This window comes from Oreochromis aureus, linkage group 16, assembly GCF_013358895.1.
Source record: "Oreochromis aureus strain Israel breed Guangdong linkage group 16, ZZ_aureus, whole genome shotgun sequence".
Taxonomy (NCBI): Eukaryota; Metazoa; Chordata; class Actinopteri; order Cichliformes; family Cichlidae; genus Oreochromis; species Oreochromis aureus.
Window position 1 is genome coordinate 6,320,011 of NC_052957.1, and position 13,135 is coordinate 6,333,145.

Here is a 13,135-nt window from a genome sequence, read left to right on the forward strand (position 1 = left end):
TCAATTTGTTTGGTTGCTCCTGTCAAGCTAATGAGGTGAGTGAGTGAGGGCGGCCCGGTGGAGGCAGAGGTCAGCCAAAAGCCAGCGCTGCCTGCCAGGCTGCTGCGCTGTGAGACTGTAGCCCAGGGCCCGACTGAGACTCTGGTCACGGCACAGCTCCCTGGCGAGGCTTGGCACACAGCGTGCCCATCTGCCACACATCAACACACTGCATGGCAAAGGCAGGTTTACACCGTTGCATGAGTGGGCCACTTGTCCATGTAGAAAGTATGCATATTGGCACATCCCGTGAAGCACACAAACACACACACACACAGTTCGTTTTTTGGAGAGAATCTTTTCTAGCCCCCGCAAGACCGCCATCAGGGTGGACTGCCCCCACCAGCTGCCAGTATAGCACTCAGAGTGGATGCTTCAGTGCATGCATCAATATGAGCAATTCTTTTAATTATGGGTGTTGTGCGGCCGATGCCGCTGTGTTTCCTGGACACAGTTCCAGTTATTGGGTCATTCGCACAGACTGAAATCCAATCTGTTTACGATTTTAAATGCCTGCAGAAGTTAAAATCTATTTTTCCTATCTTGTTGGTCTTTATGTGGTATGAGCATGTGTCTAAGTAGGCATACTTAGTTTTACAAATTGGAGCTGTCCGCTAATGGAGCCACATGTTGTGCTCAGATGCCATGGAGTATAAATGTCAGATTAAACTCCGTAGAGGGGATAGCATATCTTGTCCATTACACGAAACTTTATCCTGTGTATAAAGCAGTTTATTGCAGCTAGAAAATGTACTTTTTAAATGTTTATGTAATAATGTGTAATTGCCTGCTTAGTGATTAAGTGCATTAAAGTGTATTTAATAAGGACATCCTGCTGGACAGGTAGCAGTTGTTTATATTAATTTGCAGGAGGCTCATCATCCTGCAGTATTTTGGAGCCACGTGCTCGGACTCTCAGTGCCTCTGCAGCCTTCAGAATTGCAGCTCTAAGCTGAAATCAAGTCGCCACACCTGCCGGACGGTGCAGCTGCGGCTGTGACACGAGTCCACGGAAATGGAGAACAAGTCAAAGGTCGTCACCTCCCCTCCTCATCTCCACTGCAGCACTTGCCAACCCCGTGACCCGTAGGCCCTTCGGGGTAGTGTAGCAGCATCAGTGGTGTGTGTGTGTGTGTGTGTGTGTGTGTGTGTGTGTGTGTGTGTGTGTGTGTGTGTGTGTGTGTGTGTATCAACACACTCGCTCACAGCTGAGGGTGATTCGACACAGGGGTCAAGGTCAGGCAACAGATGGGACTCTCTGTCGCAACCTCATATGGACAACAGCAGCTTGATTAGGCCGTTTACTCGGTCCACCCTGTGAAACTCAGACTGGGCTTAAACCACTCACAGCCACCTGCTGAGTAGAATTATGGCCTGTATTTCTATCCCAGTGATTTCTCGTGCAGGTAAAGGGTTACCTGCACGAATGAACTGCTTAAACACACTTTTTGGCATCATATTGATGTACTGCTCATATTGAGCAGTCTGGAAGGGATTTGAATCTGGGCAAGAGATCAGAGAAAATGCGTCAAAATCAGGCTTAAGCGTTAAGGCTGATCAAGATAACATGCAGACATTAGTACCCCAGGAAACAAGTGATTGAAATGGGGAAATTGATCAGTTATGATGAAGGTGATGATGGAATTATTATGGACATCCCGACTGTGACCTTACAGGCCCCAGACACACAGGTCTAGGGTCTGGCCACCACTGGTTGTGAGGGAAATTTTATATGCCCTGACCAGTTGCGAGTGGTTGGTGGGATTTGCTCGCAGTAACTGGGCTGTTGCCCATCTCGTAACCACTTGTTGCTAGAGAAAAGCGAGTGTCCTGAAACCAGTTGGGGAGTAGTTGTGGAGTTGTGGAGTTGGTGCACAATTGGGCCTTCTGAAATGTGTTGACTTCAGCACTAATACATATCTGTTACTTTAAAATCAAACATTTTTCTTTTTCTGGTTAGAACTGCATTTCTTCTGCGAGTTTCACTACAATTTAAAGTAAATGTCAGATATTTGCAGACAAGTTGGCATTTTCCATGCAAATTATAGGTAACCATGGCAATCTGCTAGAAGCCAAGTGGTTTTGTAAAACCTCCAGCAGCCACTTGCCAACTGGTTGAGAAATGCAATTTTTTTTTTTTTTTTGGCAAGCCTGAGATTGCCAGAGGCCTGAAGACTGATCTTTTAGCCTATGTAACTGAGCATTTAAAGTCTGAGCTTTCAACTCTCAGGGATTATGTGACCTCTAAGCTACTGCTGACACTAATAATGTTATCTTCTAATAGTAATATCTTCTCCACAACTGCACCAGGCTAGAGGACCTCCTGTAAGTCAACTTTAATCTCACCACAACGTGCTCCAGATTATTGGGCAGTATAAATAAAAGCCAGCTTTAAAAAATGGGGAATATATTGCAAATGACTCTGACAGACTTGAGTAGGCTGAGCCGATGTATTGGATATCTTATAACTAATGTCACTCTTACCGAGCTTCTAAAACGAGGACATGGCAGATGGCTGGACTGGCACAGTGCTGGCTAGAGTGTTAGCATTAGCTTTATGAGGTTACATTTTGCACTTTGTTTCAGAGAAAAATCAATATGCCCTTAGGTGTTTATACAGTGTATTGATACAAAATGGAACAATCACACTTGTTGCAGTCTGCATCCGTGACGTGTAGTTAATACTCCTAATAAAGGAGCAACAGCACACCCTAATAAATCAATAAGAAAATAACTGCTACTCTATTTTTTTCCTGAAGCATTTGATCACATTTATTGTCCATGTGCAAGTTGCTGGTCTCTCGTGTGGTGCAGCCTGTCAAAGGATTTAGTCTCTCTTCTGAGACATACAATTTGACAATTTTTTTCCTAAAATATGAAAATCTGTACTAAAAACAAGCTACATTAGAGGACACTGGTCAGGCATTCTTCATTCACATTGTTTATTTTGTTTTGGGGCTTTTCAGAAGAGAGACATCAGACTATCCTCTGCTACAGTGACAACTTTAAACTTGATGTTTTATGTAATATTTGGATGGAAGGGAGCAGTATGTAGCTGTTTAGAAAAATGAGAGGGGAGACAAAGACATGGAGCTTGTTAACATAATGAAACCCTAACAGGGTCAGTTGTTGTTTCACTGCGGTGGGAGCCAGAAACCGAGCCAGCAAGTGGTCTCGGGTCACGTCAGGGTCTCGTCTCTCACAGCATAAGTGCAAACGTGACAATGATGCCAGCTTCCACTGTGAGCGGCAGTCTTCTGCCTCAAATTACTTATTGTGGGAATTGTTGCAATCAGCTATTGGACTGCCCGTTACAGTATGTGATGTTATGTAAAACACTGAATATTTTCCAGGACATTTGTTGACAGTATCATTGTTTTTTCATTTTTAAGCAACTTCTCTTTTGGAGACCGACGTTTCTGTTACTGCACACGTCTGGGTGCGCGGGCGTTACGCCGCCTCTCGAGTGTTGATGTTAATTCAACAATTTATTATTTGTTGGCCTCTGTTTAGTTTAAAGCTCTGAGACTGATTGTGTTTTTCCTGACCTTTCACTCCAATGTGAGCCAAACTAATATAACCAAATTGTACTCGCGTCTCACGTCACAGGCGCCCGTGCACACGCAGTGCTGTTACAAGAAATATCTGGACTATACTCTCAGCTGGTGACGGACATAGACAGACACATGCGCTGGCACGCAACAAACATGGGAAGTGGACAGCGAAAGAGGGAAGAAGGAAGAACTAAATACCAGTAACTGTTTACAGTTGCCCACCCCTTCCCCACACAGACGCACACATCCCAACGGTCCCACCAGGCAAACGCATCTGCCAGCGAAGATCCGGCCTGAGAGAGAGAACACTTTCCCAGAGATATCAGTGACGTACATATGTGAGCAAACGCACTTATAGTTTCTCTCTCTCTTACTCACACACACACACACACTGATGTCATGTCAGTCACCGTCAGGTTTCATTGTTTTCGTTGCTTGCTGGATTGCCTGTTTATATTATCAGCCGATCCCCAGGGAGCCGACAGTGAATCATAGATTCTGGCCGTACCCTTCCTTTACAATGTGAAGGTCAAGACATAAATAACTACATAATATGATAATTTGTATCTGTTTCTCAAGTATGCATCATTGAGATCTGAGAACATTTGTTGTATTCAGACTGTTTTGTGTCTGTGAGTTGGAAACCTCAGTCGAGGAGGCCTAGAGAACAGTCAGCAACTCCTGTCAACCACCAAGTGCTAGGGGAAAAATGTATATTCTTCAACCCATTGGCGAGGAGTTACATTACGACAGTTAGATAAAAACTGTTGCAAAAGGTTTGCTTCACTGGTCGCCACGGTGGCTGGTAGTTTGCATGGAAGACGCTTGCCAGTGATTCATTGAGCTGCAGTGAAACTGGAAAAAGTACCAGAAAAAAAGACTTCCTTCAGAGTTGCTCCTTTGAAAACATGTTGGATGCAGCAAAAAGGCATAACTTTTATTCCATTTTTATTTTGGGTTCTAGCAGCTTTCCAAGTTTCATGACCGCATGGTGAGTAGTTGGTATTTGAGCTAAACATCTTGGATGAAAACTACAGGAGAACAATGAGGGTTTCAGTGCAGTACCCTCTTTGTGATCTATTTCCCCCAGAAACGGCCAACAACTATTCACCAACTGGTCAGAGAATACACATGTTGTTGCTAGGGCTTTGCGTATAGGCCTGTGAGACCTAGCTGAGAAGCAATAGGTTATTGTGAATTGACTTCTAGGGATAAAGTCCAGTTTTGTGGGGCTTTCATTACAGGCAGTGGATGTTAGGTGAAGATTTCAGTTTCCATCAGTTGTTTTTTTTTCTTCTTCTTTTTTTAACTTAACACAAAGGGTAATTATTCACAGATGCATTTTAGGAAGCTAAAAGGTGGTTGGTCTTAAGAGAAACTAGCAAGGTTCTTGTGAGAAAAAGTGTCGCTTGCCTACAAATACAGACTCAGTTAAGAGATTAGAAAATAACAGACCCCAGGGCCCTGTACTAAGGAGCAAGTTCAGCATACCCAGGATATCTTTTCCTTATTCAGCTCCGCTCAACATCGTCAATCACAGTTGACATAAGTTAATAGTTTTCAGTATCGCAGCTCTATCATTAAGACACAGGAAGAGCAAACATATGATTACGGTTTCCTATTTCGTGAAATTAATCTGATGTTTAAATGTGCCCAAGACAGTTTTAGTCTCGTTCATTCAGTCGGAGCCCCGAGAGCGTGTAAAGAACATAAGCAGAATATAAAAAGAGAATTCAGTGTACTTAACCTCCTTGGTTGATTTATGTAAGGTCAGCAAGTACAAGTCTTAGGCGCCTTATTTTAGGATTGTATATCACTTTTTGATGGCTTATGGAGAAAAAAAATTGTTTTAAAATTGCTTGGACAGAAAAGTTGTCATGGTGATGAACCCTGAAGTTGCCCCACTAAGACCCAAATTCTTTATAATGCAGGCTTCTCACATCAGTTTATTTTATGTCATATCATGGCACATAGTCTGGGTCTGGTGTGTTGTAACGATGGACAGACAGGAGGGTGACTGCCCCTGTGGGTATAAGGGTTCACACTCAGTTTGTAGACCGGGCGGTGATCGGAGTCTAGACGCCTTGTAGGCAAGACGAGCGGCCGGGTGTTTGCTTTCCAGCTCAGAAAATGATATTGCCGGCTCATGTTCCTTCACTTTTTCACCCCCTTTTTCTCTCTCGCTCTCCTCACCTCTGAGTCTAACAAAACAATTTGCACTTTAGGTCGCTAAATCTGCATATGGACCCGAGGCTGTTTTGGCCTCAATATAAATGTCTAATTTTATGAAAACTACTAATCGCATAATAATATTATCCAATTTGTGAGTGTACAATGTGTAATTGGGGAAATATGTTTTCCTAATCTGTGAAGTGATTACTGTGACGGTGCAGACTACTTCATTTGTGGAAATCCTATACTAAAGCAGGATAAAACTTTAAACAAGGAAAAATACATTTAGGGAGAAGAAGAAATTCGAGCCTAATTTTAATTTTCAGCTTAAGAAATTATCACTACATACAAAAATGTAAAACACATTTCCACCTGGAAATTATGTAGTGTATATATTTTAGGCCCCTTACTAGAGCAGGGCGATATGACCAAAAATATTTATCACGATATACATTTGAAAATTTGCGATAACGATATAACTGACGATATAATTGACACTAGACAAAATACTTTACAACTCCACAACTTTGATGGGGTTTTTTTGCACTAATAATCTATTTTCACCTAAACAAGCAGCTGTTTTTTATGTGCATTAAAGACAGTTTAACCAAAATGCATTTCCAGTGGAAATTGGTCCACATATCCTCAGCATCATGTATAATTAAGGGCAGAGATAGCTCAGTAGGTAGAGTGGTCGCCCCATGATCGGAAGTTCGGGGGTTCGAATCCACTGAACAGCTACCCTGAGGTACCCCTGAGCAAGGTACCGTCCCTACACACTGCTCCCTGGGCACCTGCTTAGTGGCTGCCCACTGCTTCACTGAGTGAATGGGTCAAATGCAGAGATAAACAAGTAATTTCCCCACGGGGATCAATAAAGTATACATTATTATTATTATTGTTATTAATATCCACAAAACTTAAAAAGAGGTTATACACACACAATACGGTAATATTATGTTGAAGCACAGTACGTATCACTCCGCGAGGCTCCTGCCTACGATAGCTGTAATGCTCTGACAATCCATCAAGCGGTGCGGCTTTGTAGCTTAGCAAAGTCGTACTGAAACATTTGACAGCTTTTCGAGCGCCGTGTACCACATAAAATCGTTTCGAGGTCAGTGAACACAACCAGAATTCATACATAAGGCACACGGGATTATAAGGGGCACTGTCGATTTTCAGAAAAATCAAAGGATTGATTTGAAGTGTGCCGTATTTTCCAAAAAAACACGGTAATAATGACGGCCCGCTAGCATGCTCTACCAAAAATAGTGCTTTGTTGTGTATCTGACGGACGAAAGCTAAACCAGTTCAACACCACTGAAGTTGCAGCATTTTTACAAACCAATTCTGGTTCATCCGTTTCATTCAACAGTCTGCTTTCGCCCTTCTTATTCTCTGTCGCTGCCATGCTTTTTCCACCATGTGTGTATGAAAACAAAGGCACTGCGCATGCGCGTTTTACCCATATTCTATCGCGATATTTCATTTTCTTATCGTTGCCCAACATTATACCAGTATTACCGTGAACGGTATGATATGGTCAGCCCTAACACTGACTGGTTTCTCTTCTTCCTGAATTTTTAACGCGATCACCAAAGTTCAGTTTGTTCCCTTTGAGTTCTCACCAATGGCATAAAATCGAGAGAAGTTTATGGAGTAGTCACACTAATGACAACAATAATTGGAGACTGTGGTACAAACAAAGTAATCCAAATTGGTCACCCAGAGGTTGAGTGTTCCACAGCCAACTTCCGGATGACCAGCTGGTCACTGCAACTACTTGTAATCTGTTAGTACTTGCAAAAAGATTCAGTGTAATTACTGATCAACCACCTTTTTTTTTTTTTTTATAGTTTGCAATGAGGCTGCTGTCCTGCTTTTACTCAAGTATGAATAATCGTGATTTTATGGATTGGTTCTTATTTAGCACTTTTCTACTCTACTGGAGCGCTCAAAGCTCTATATAGAACTGGTCTCATTCACCCATTATATTTATTCACACACATTCACACTGCTGGTTCATCAGAACTGCATCCTTGCCCAAGGATACTTTGGCATGCAGACTGGAGCAGCCAGGGATCGAACTAGTAGATGACCTGCTTTACTTCCTGAGCTACATCCACCTTTTAAAAAAAGTCTTCAAAATTAATTGTTTGCAAGTGTTGGCTAAATATTTAACTTCTATACTGTCTTATCTTATAAACTCAAAACTTTCTGAAACTTTCCACACAATGTAAGCGAGCCACAGTTACATACTCGTGTGCTTCGTGATTAAGCATGAACATCAATCTTAAATAGACCAAGAAGGGTCAGGGGTCTTTTAGGGTTAAAGAGCACAGATTAATCAGAGCACCATGCTGTTCAGGTTCAAGTCCTTCCTTGTGCTCTTGTGTTTATTTTGGCCACCCCCCCCCGACTTAGCCCTGTACTTTTCCATAGCAGATGCAAGGGGGTGCTGAGTAAGCTGAACGCGTAAATTTTTGTGCCTCAGTCTGGGATGACCACTGAATCTCTCTGTCCTGACTTCTTGACCTGCAATCAAAGCCCTGACTTTGGGAGAGTATGGGGTAGAGGAGGGGGATTGGAGGCCACATGCTACTCATCCACCTGCACACTGACAGGCACACAAGCCATCTGACAAACACCCCTGCGCCCTGGCTTAACCTTTGCCCACCTCCACCATACCCCACTGCTCCCCTGGTGACCTCTGGAGCCATCTGTTAGAAGGATCTGAGATGTGTTGAGTGGATGGAGGGCGTGGGGTAAGCAAAGGGGCACCAGTAGGAATTGGGCCTCCTAGTTGGTGATTGAGAACTACGAGGTTCAAGGGAATTTGTACACAAAGCATTGTGGGGTTCAAAGTGACACCTTGTAATAACAATACTCTGTATTTATTTTGGGACACACAAAGGCTGTAATATATCTCAAGGCATTGCAATGGTGCCTTTTGTTAAGGACGAAACTTTTTAGCAGCTTGGTATACAGCGCTGGGTCATGTTACAGTGTCCTGCACAGCCTTTCTACACGGCCGCCATCAGCGCTGCTCAAAAACACTCAAAGGAGGGCTTCCCACTATAGCTTTTGCTACAAACAAGCAGTTGGCCAGTAATAATGAAATGGTCTTTTTCAAGATCTGTTTGTTTTGTTGTTCATATTTGTTTATTAAAGAAAAAACAAAACAACTTGTGTACTATCTTGTGTGTGGGTCACACTTTCTTATATTCTATATTGTAGAGGTTTTGCTGTGTATTCTTTCCTATGGCTGGAATGCATATTGACTAGGATAAATAAGCTTTAAAGTAGTGCCCTTAAAAACGTATGTTTGTCCAAATGTGGCTGTGTTGAGTCTGGGTTTTCAGTCCAGCTATTTGTTTGTTAACAATTGAGATTTGAGTTTGTGATGGTTGTTGTCCTCTGGAGCTTTCCGCCAGAAAAACAGAAACCAGAAGATTCTGTTTAAACCAAACTTGTGAGCAAGCCTCCAACTTTTTTTTCCTACTGAAAAGCTGGAAACTTTTTAGTCTACCTGCTGAGAGTTAAAGAAACAGGATGTAAAATGAAACAGCCATGGAACAGGTGGGTCTGCTCTATTATGCAGCTAACTCTCCCACTGCTGGAGACATCAACCACCTGATGTCTTTTTCTGGCTGCCCACTTTCTGTCCTCTTTTTTTTTTTTTTTCTGTAACTGTAGTAGTGTAAGTTCTTCTAAGGTCTGTCCTTTACCGCATTTCCCCAGGGCTGTTTTTACTGGCACATGCTTCACATGTACCAGAGGCCAGGGGGAAGGAGGCATTTTTCTGGCCTATGCTGTGATGCTTTTAAGCTGTAATACAGTATTCGAAGTCATCAATGACTGTTTAAGTAGCCTGTAATCATACTCAGCCTTTATAGTTTGCAATGATACAGTGGAAAGAAATGCATCAAATACAATGCTTTCCACGCACAGGCTTTACTTCTTTGGCCTCCCAGGTACATTAATGACAGTCAAGTATACTTGGCAGCTCTTTTTACCATTTATTTATTTTTATGTGAAAGAACAGTATCACTCTCAATCATTTTACTATCGCTGGGCAGCTGTGGTTGGGCGTTTGGATTGATCCTCCATTCCACGTGTCGAAATGTCTTTGGGAAAGATACAGAACCCCAAACTGCTCACAATATAGCTGTGTGAGTGTGTTAGAAAGCACTTGGGCATGTTGGTAACATCTTGACGCCAAATGCCACAGCACAGCTCAAGTTCAGCTTCCTATAGTAGCATCGAGCTACCTGGGGAACACCTGGCATCCTGGTGCCAGGCACCAAGCACCTTCTTCTATTGCTTAGTGGTCCAATTCTGATGCTCACATGTCAATTGTTGGAGCTTTCAGTGGTGGACGGGGTCAACATAGACCCCCTGACTGGGACGCACTGAGACACCTTTGTATTAGAACCAGCTTTAAATATTTCTGAACTACAGTAGCTCATCTATGATCGGAGCACACGGGCCACCCTTTGATTCACTTTGTTTATTTTCCACTTGTGAGTAAAGGAGGGGAAAAAAGCGCAAGATGCTAAAATTTATATTTACCTTTGTCTTTACTGGTGTTTGGTATGTGTAATACATCTCTACTGCCAGACTGTGGCAGCCAGAAAAAGTTTGCTGATCGCCAATAAAATAAACAACACAAAAGAGCACAATGCTAACTTCTAGTCTCCACACTGTAAAGTAGCACCTAATCTAAGTCCGGCACACAGATTTTATCAAACAGAAGAAACATGCAATGCAAGACACGGGCACAGTCATCAAATAGAAACAAAATAAAATCTAGTAAAAAACAAATCTGCCAGGTAGAGCTGACACAGGTGAATGAGGGTGATCTTGCACTGGGAATGGTTCGCATTGAAAACTTACAAACTTACTCTTCCTGAAATTTTAATTAAGATTAATTACCCATTTATTTGTGCCATGTTTATACATGCTAAATGGTCATAAGACTGTCCGAGCCGGGGCTTGAACCGGCAACCTTCCAATTACAAGACGAACTGCCAACTCTTAAGGCCATGATCGTCAGATGTTTATTGTGAGGCATTTCTTGGAGCATACACTGAATGCATAGACTCCAAACTGTAAGGGTTGGTGCTTGTTGTTGAAAACTGTCAATTGCAGGTCGATAAGAAGGGATTGGATGGCTGAAAACCGCAGAGCTTTATAAAGGAAAAAAAGACTTCATAGAGCCACAGTGGTCAGCAATAATTTAAGTAGGTTTGTCACTACGTGAAAACCCTGTCACATTTAAAATAAGGTTTTAAATAGGCCTCAAAAATCCACCATAGTAACTTCTTCAGGAACTGCCTGTCGTCAGAGCCATCACATGCTTATTAGACTGCATTATTACTCTGACTGATGTGTGTGAGCAGTTTAACCTTTGTTATTTATGGAGAGGAGACAGAGACATCAACTGCCAGGTTCAGAAAAGAAATCCAAGGCAGTCATGTATCGGTGCCTTTGCAATAACATCCTGAAAGTTGTATTTTTAGTTGAAGTCTTTGAGTCAGGGACGCGAGGCGGGCAGCCCAGGAGGGCCCTTACCATCCAGATGGTGACAGCACTTGATGGTTTTGCCTTTGAGGCGCCAAGATGGAAACATTTGGAATAGGAGTGAGTCACACACACCGGTCACAGGATGGACAGTCAGTCACGAGTCCAGAAATCACTCACACATATACACAACTTTTGTGTACACACACAGGATGCATACTGTATTTCTATTACATGTTTGTCCTTTCTGTACACCAGTGAACTCCAGCAGCCACAAACATCCTGTAAAACATTTCTAGCATCTCAGTCACAATTTTCAAGATGAAAGGACAAATTAGATGTCCTCCTGTTTGTGACTGAATCCTCGCCAGATCTGGAGATGTGGCGTAATTTACACGATTAGAGCAAATACATTATCGTGCATGTATGTATTTTCGTTCTGCTTTTAAGGTTTGCATGCCATCTGGCAGAGTGTAAACTTCTCTGCGCATCCAGTTGGAGCCAGGAGGCCTGACACTCGTTTCTCACTCCAAATGGTGACATGTTTCCATGTGTGACGACGGGCAGCAGGCTTTAGCAAGAAACAAGACACCTGTTGCTCTGGTCAGATTACCGTGCTTTGCCAAGCAGACGTAATATTGATTTTCACATTTTCCCTCCCATTAAGTAGCATGGTTGCACTTTCCAAAAGAGGAAAAATGATTGGAATAGGTACTCTGATGGTTAAATCAACATTTATTCTGAAGTTGTTTTGGTAAATGGATTCAAACTGAGGATTCACCCACTCCCACAGGACTATTCTGGGCTTTTAGGTTCTTTCTAACTCTCGTATAGATACTTAGAATTTAGGGTTCAGTGTCTTACTTGGGGGCACTTTGATGCCAGGTAGAACGACCCAACGACCTCCCGATGAGGAAATGTCTGATCTGCAGCCATCTTTGATTCAGTTGAGCTGGCTCCTAAATGTTCGCGCTCTGTAACTCGGGCTGTTTTTTATGTGGCAGAAATTTAAATTTGGAACTTAAAAAGTAACTTCTCTTAAATAAATAACTGTAAACTTAAAAAGAAAATCTCCAGTGCTTAGCTGTTAGTAGGTGTAGGTATGTTGAGGTTTAGTAAAGCAGTGCAAAACTGCTGCTGTGTGAAGCAGATTTGGGCGTCAGGTTTTCAGAGTGACTGTTGGAGCGAAGCCCTGCATTCACTGGTCAGTTGCTGAAAGTAGTTATTGAAATTGGCTCCCATTCAGATTTCAGTTGTGATTAAAGCTCTCAGTCCTGAGCTACTGTAAGCAGGCAGCCATCTTACGTGTAATACTAGAGAAAGTAGCGTCTGCCCCAACTCTTACGTCACAACAAAAGTGGTCATTTGTTATGCCCTGTGGTTTGTGTGTAGTTATGTTTGGATGACTTAAACTACTTGTGGTTATGGGAAGATCATGCATATAGTTTGGGTAAGTGATGTCATTGTTTGCATGACATAATGATACCTATCGGACAAGAATGGAGTCAGGTAAGGTTAGACTTCTGGCTACAAACCAACCAAACCAACCCAGCCCGTGGATAAACAGGCAAATAGGAGGCACCGGAGGGGCCTCGCAATCAGGTGATCAAAATCAGTATTTGGTTTGGCGAGCCAGAGCTAATTGGCCCATAATTGTACAGCAGTTGTCTCTCCACAAAGCCAAGATTATATGTCTGAGTATGACAAAGGTGTCCAAATCGGAGCCACAGAGGAGAGAAACGAGCAGGCGAGAAGGCTAAACAGAAGCAAACGCAGATTAAAAGTATTATCCACCGTCAAATCAACAACTGATGCTCCTGTCGTGTCATCTGGACGCCATGCGG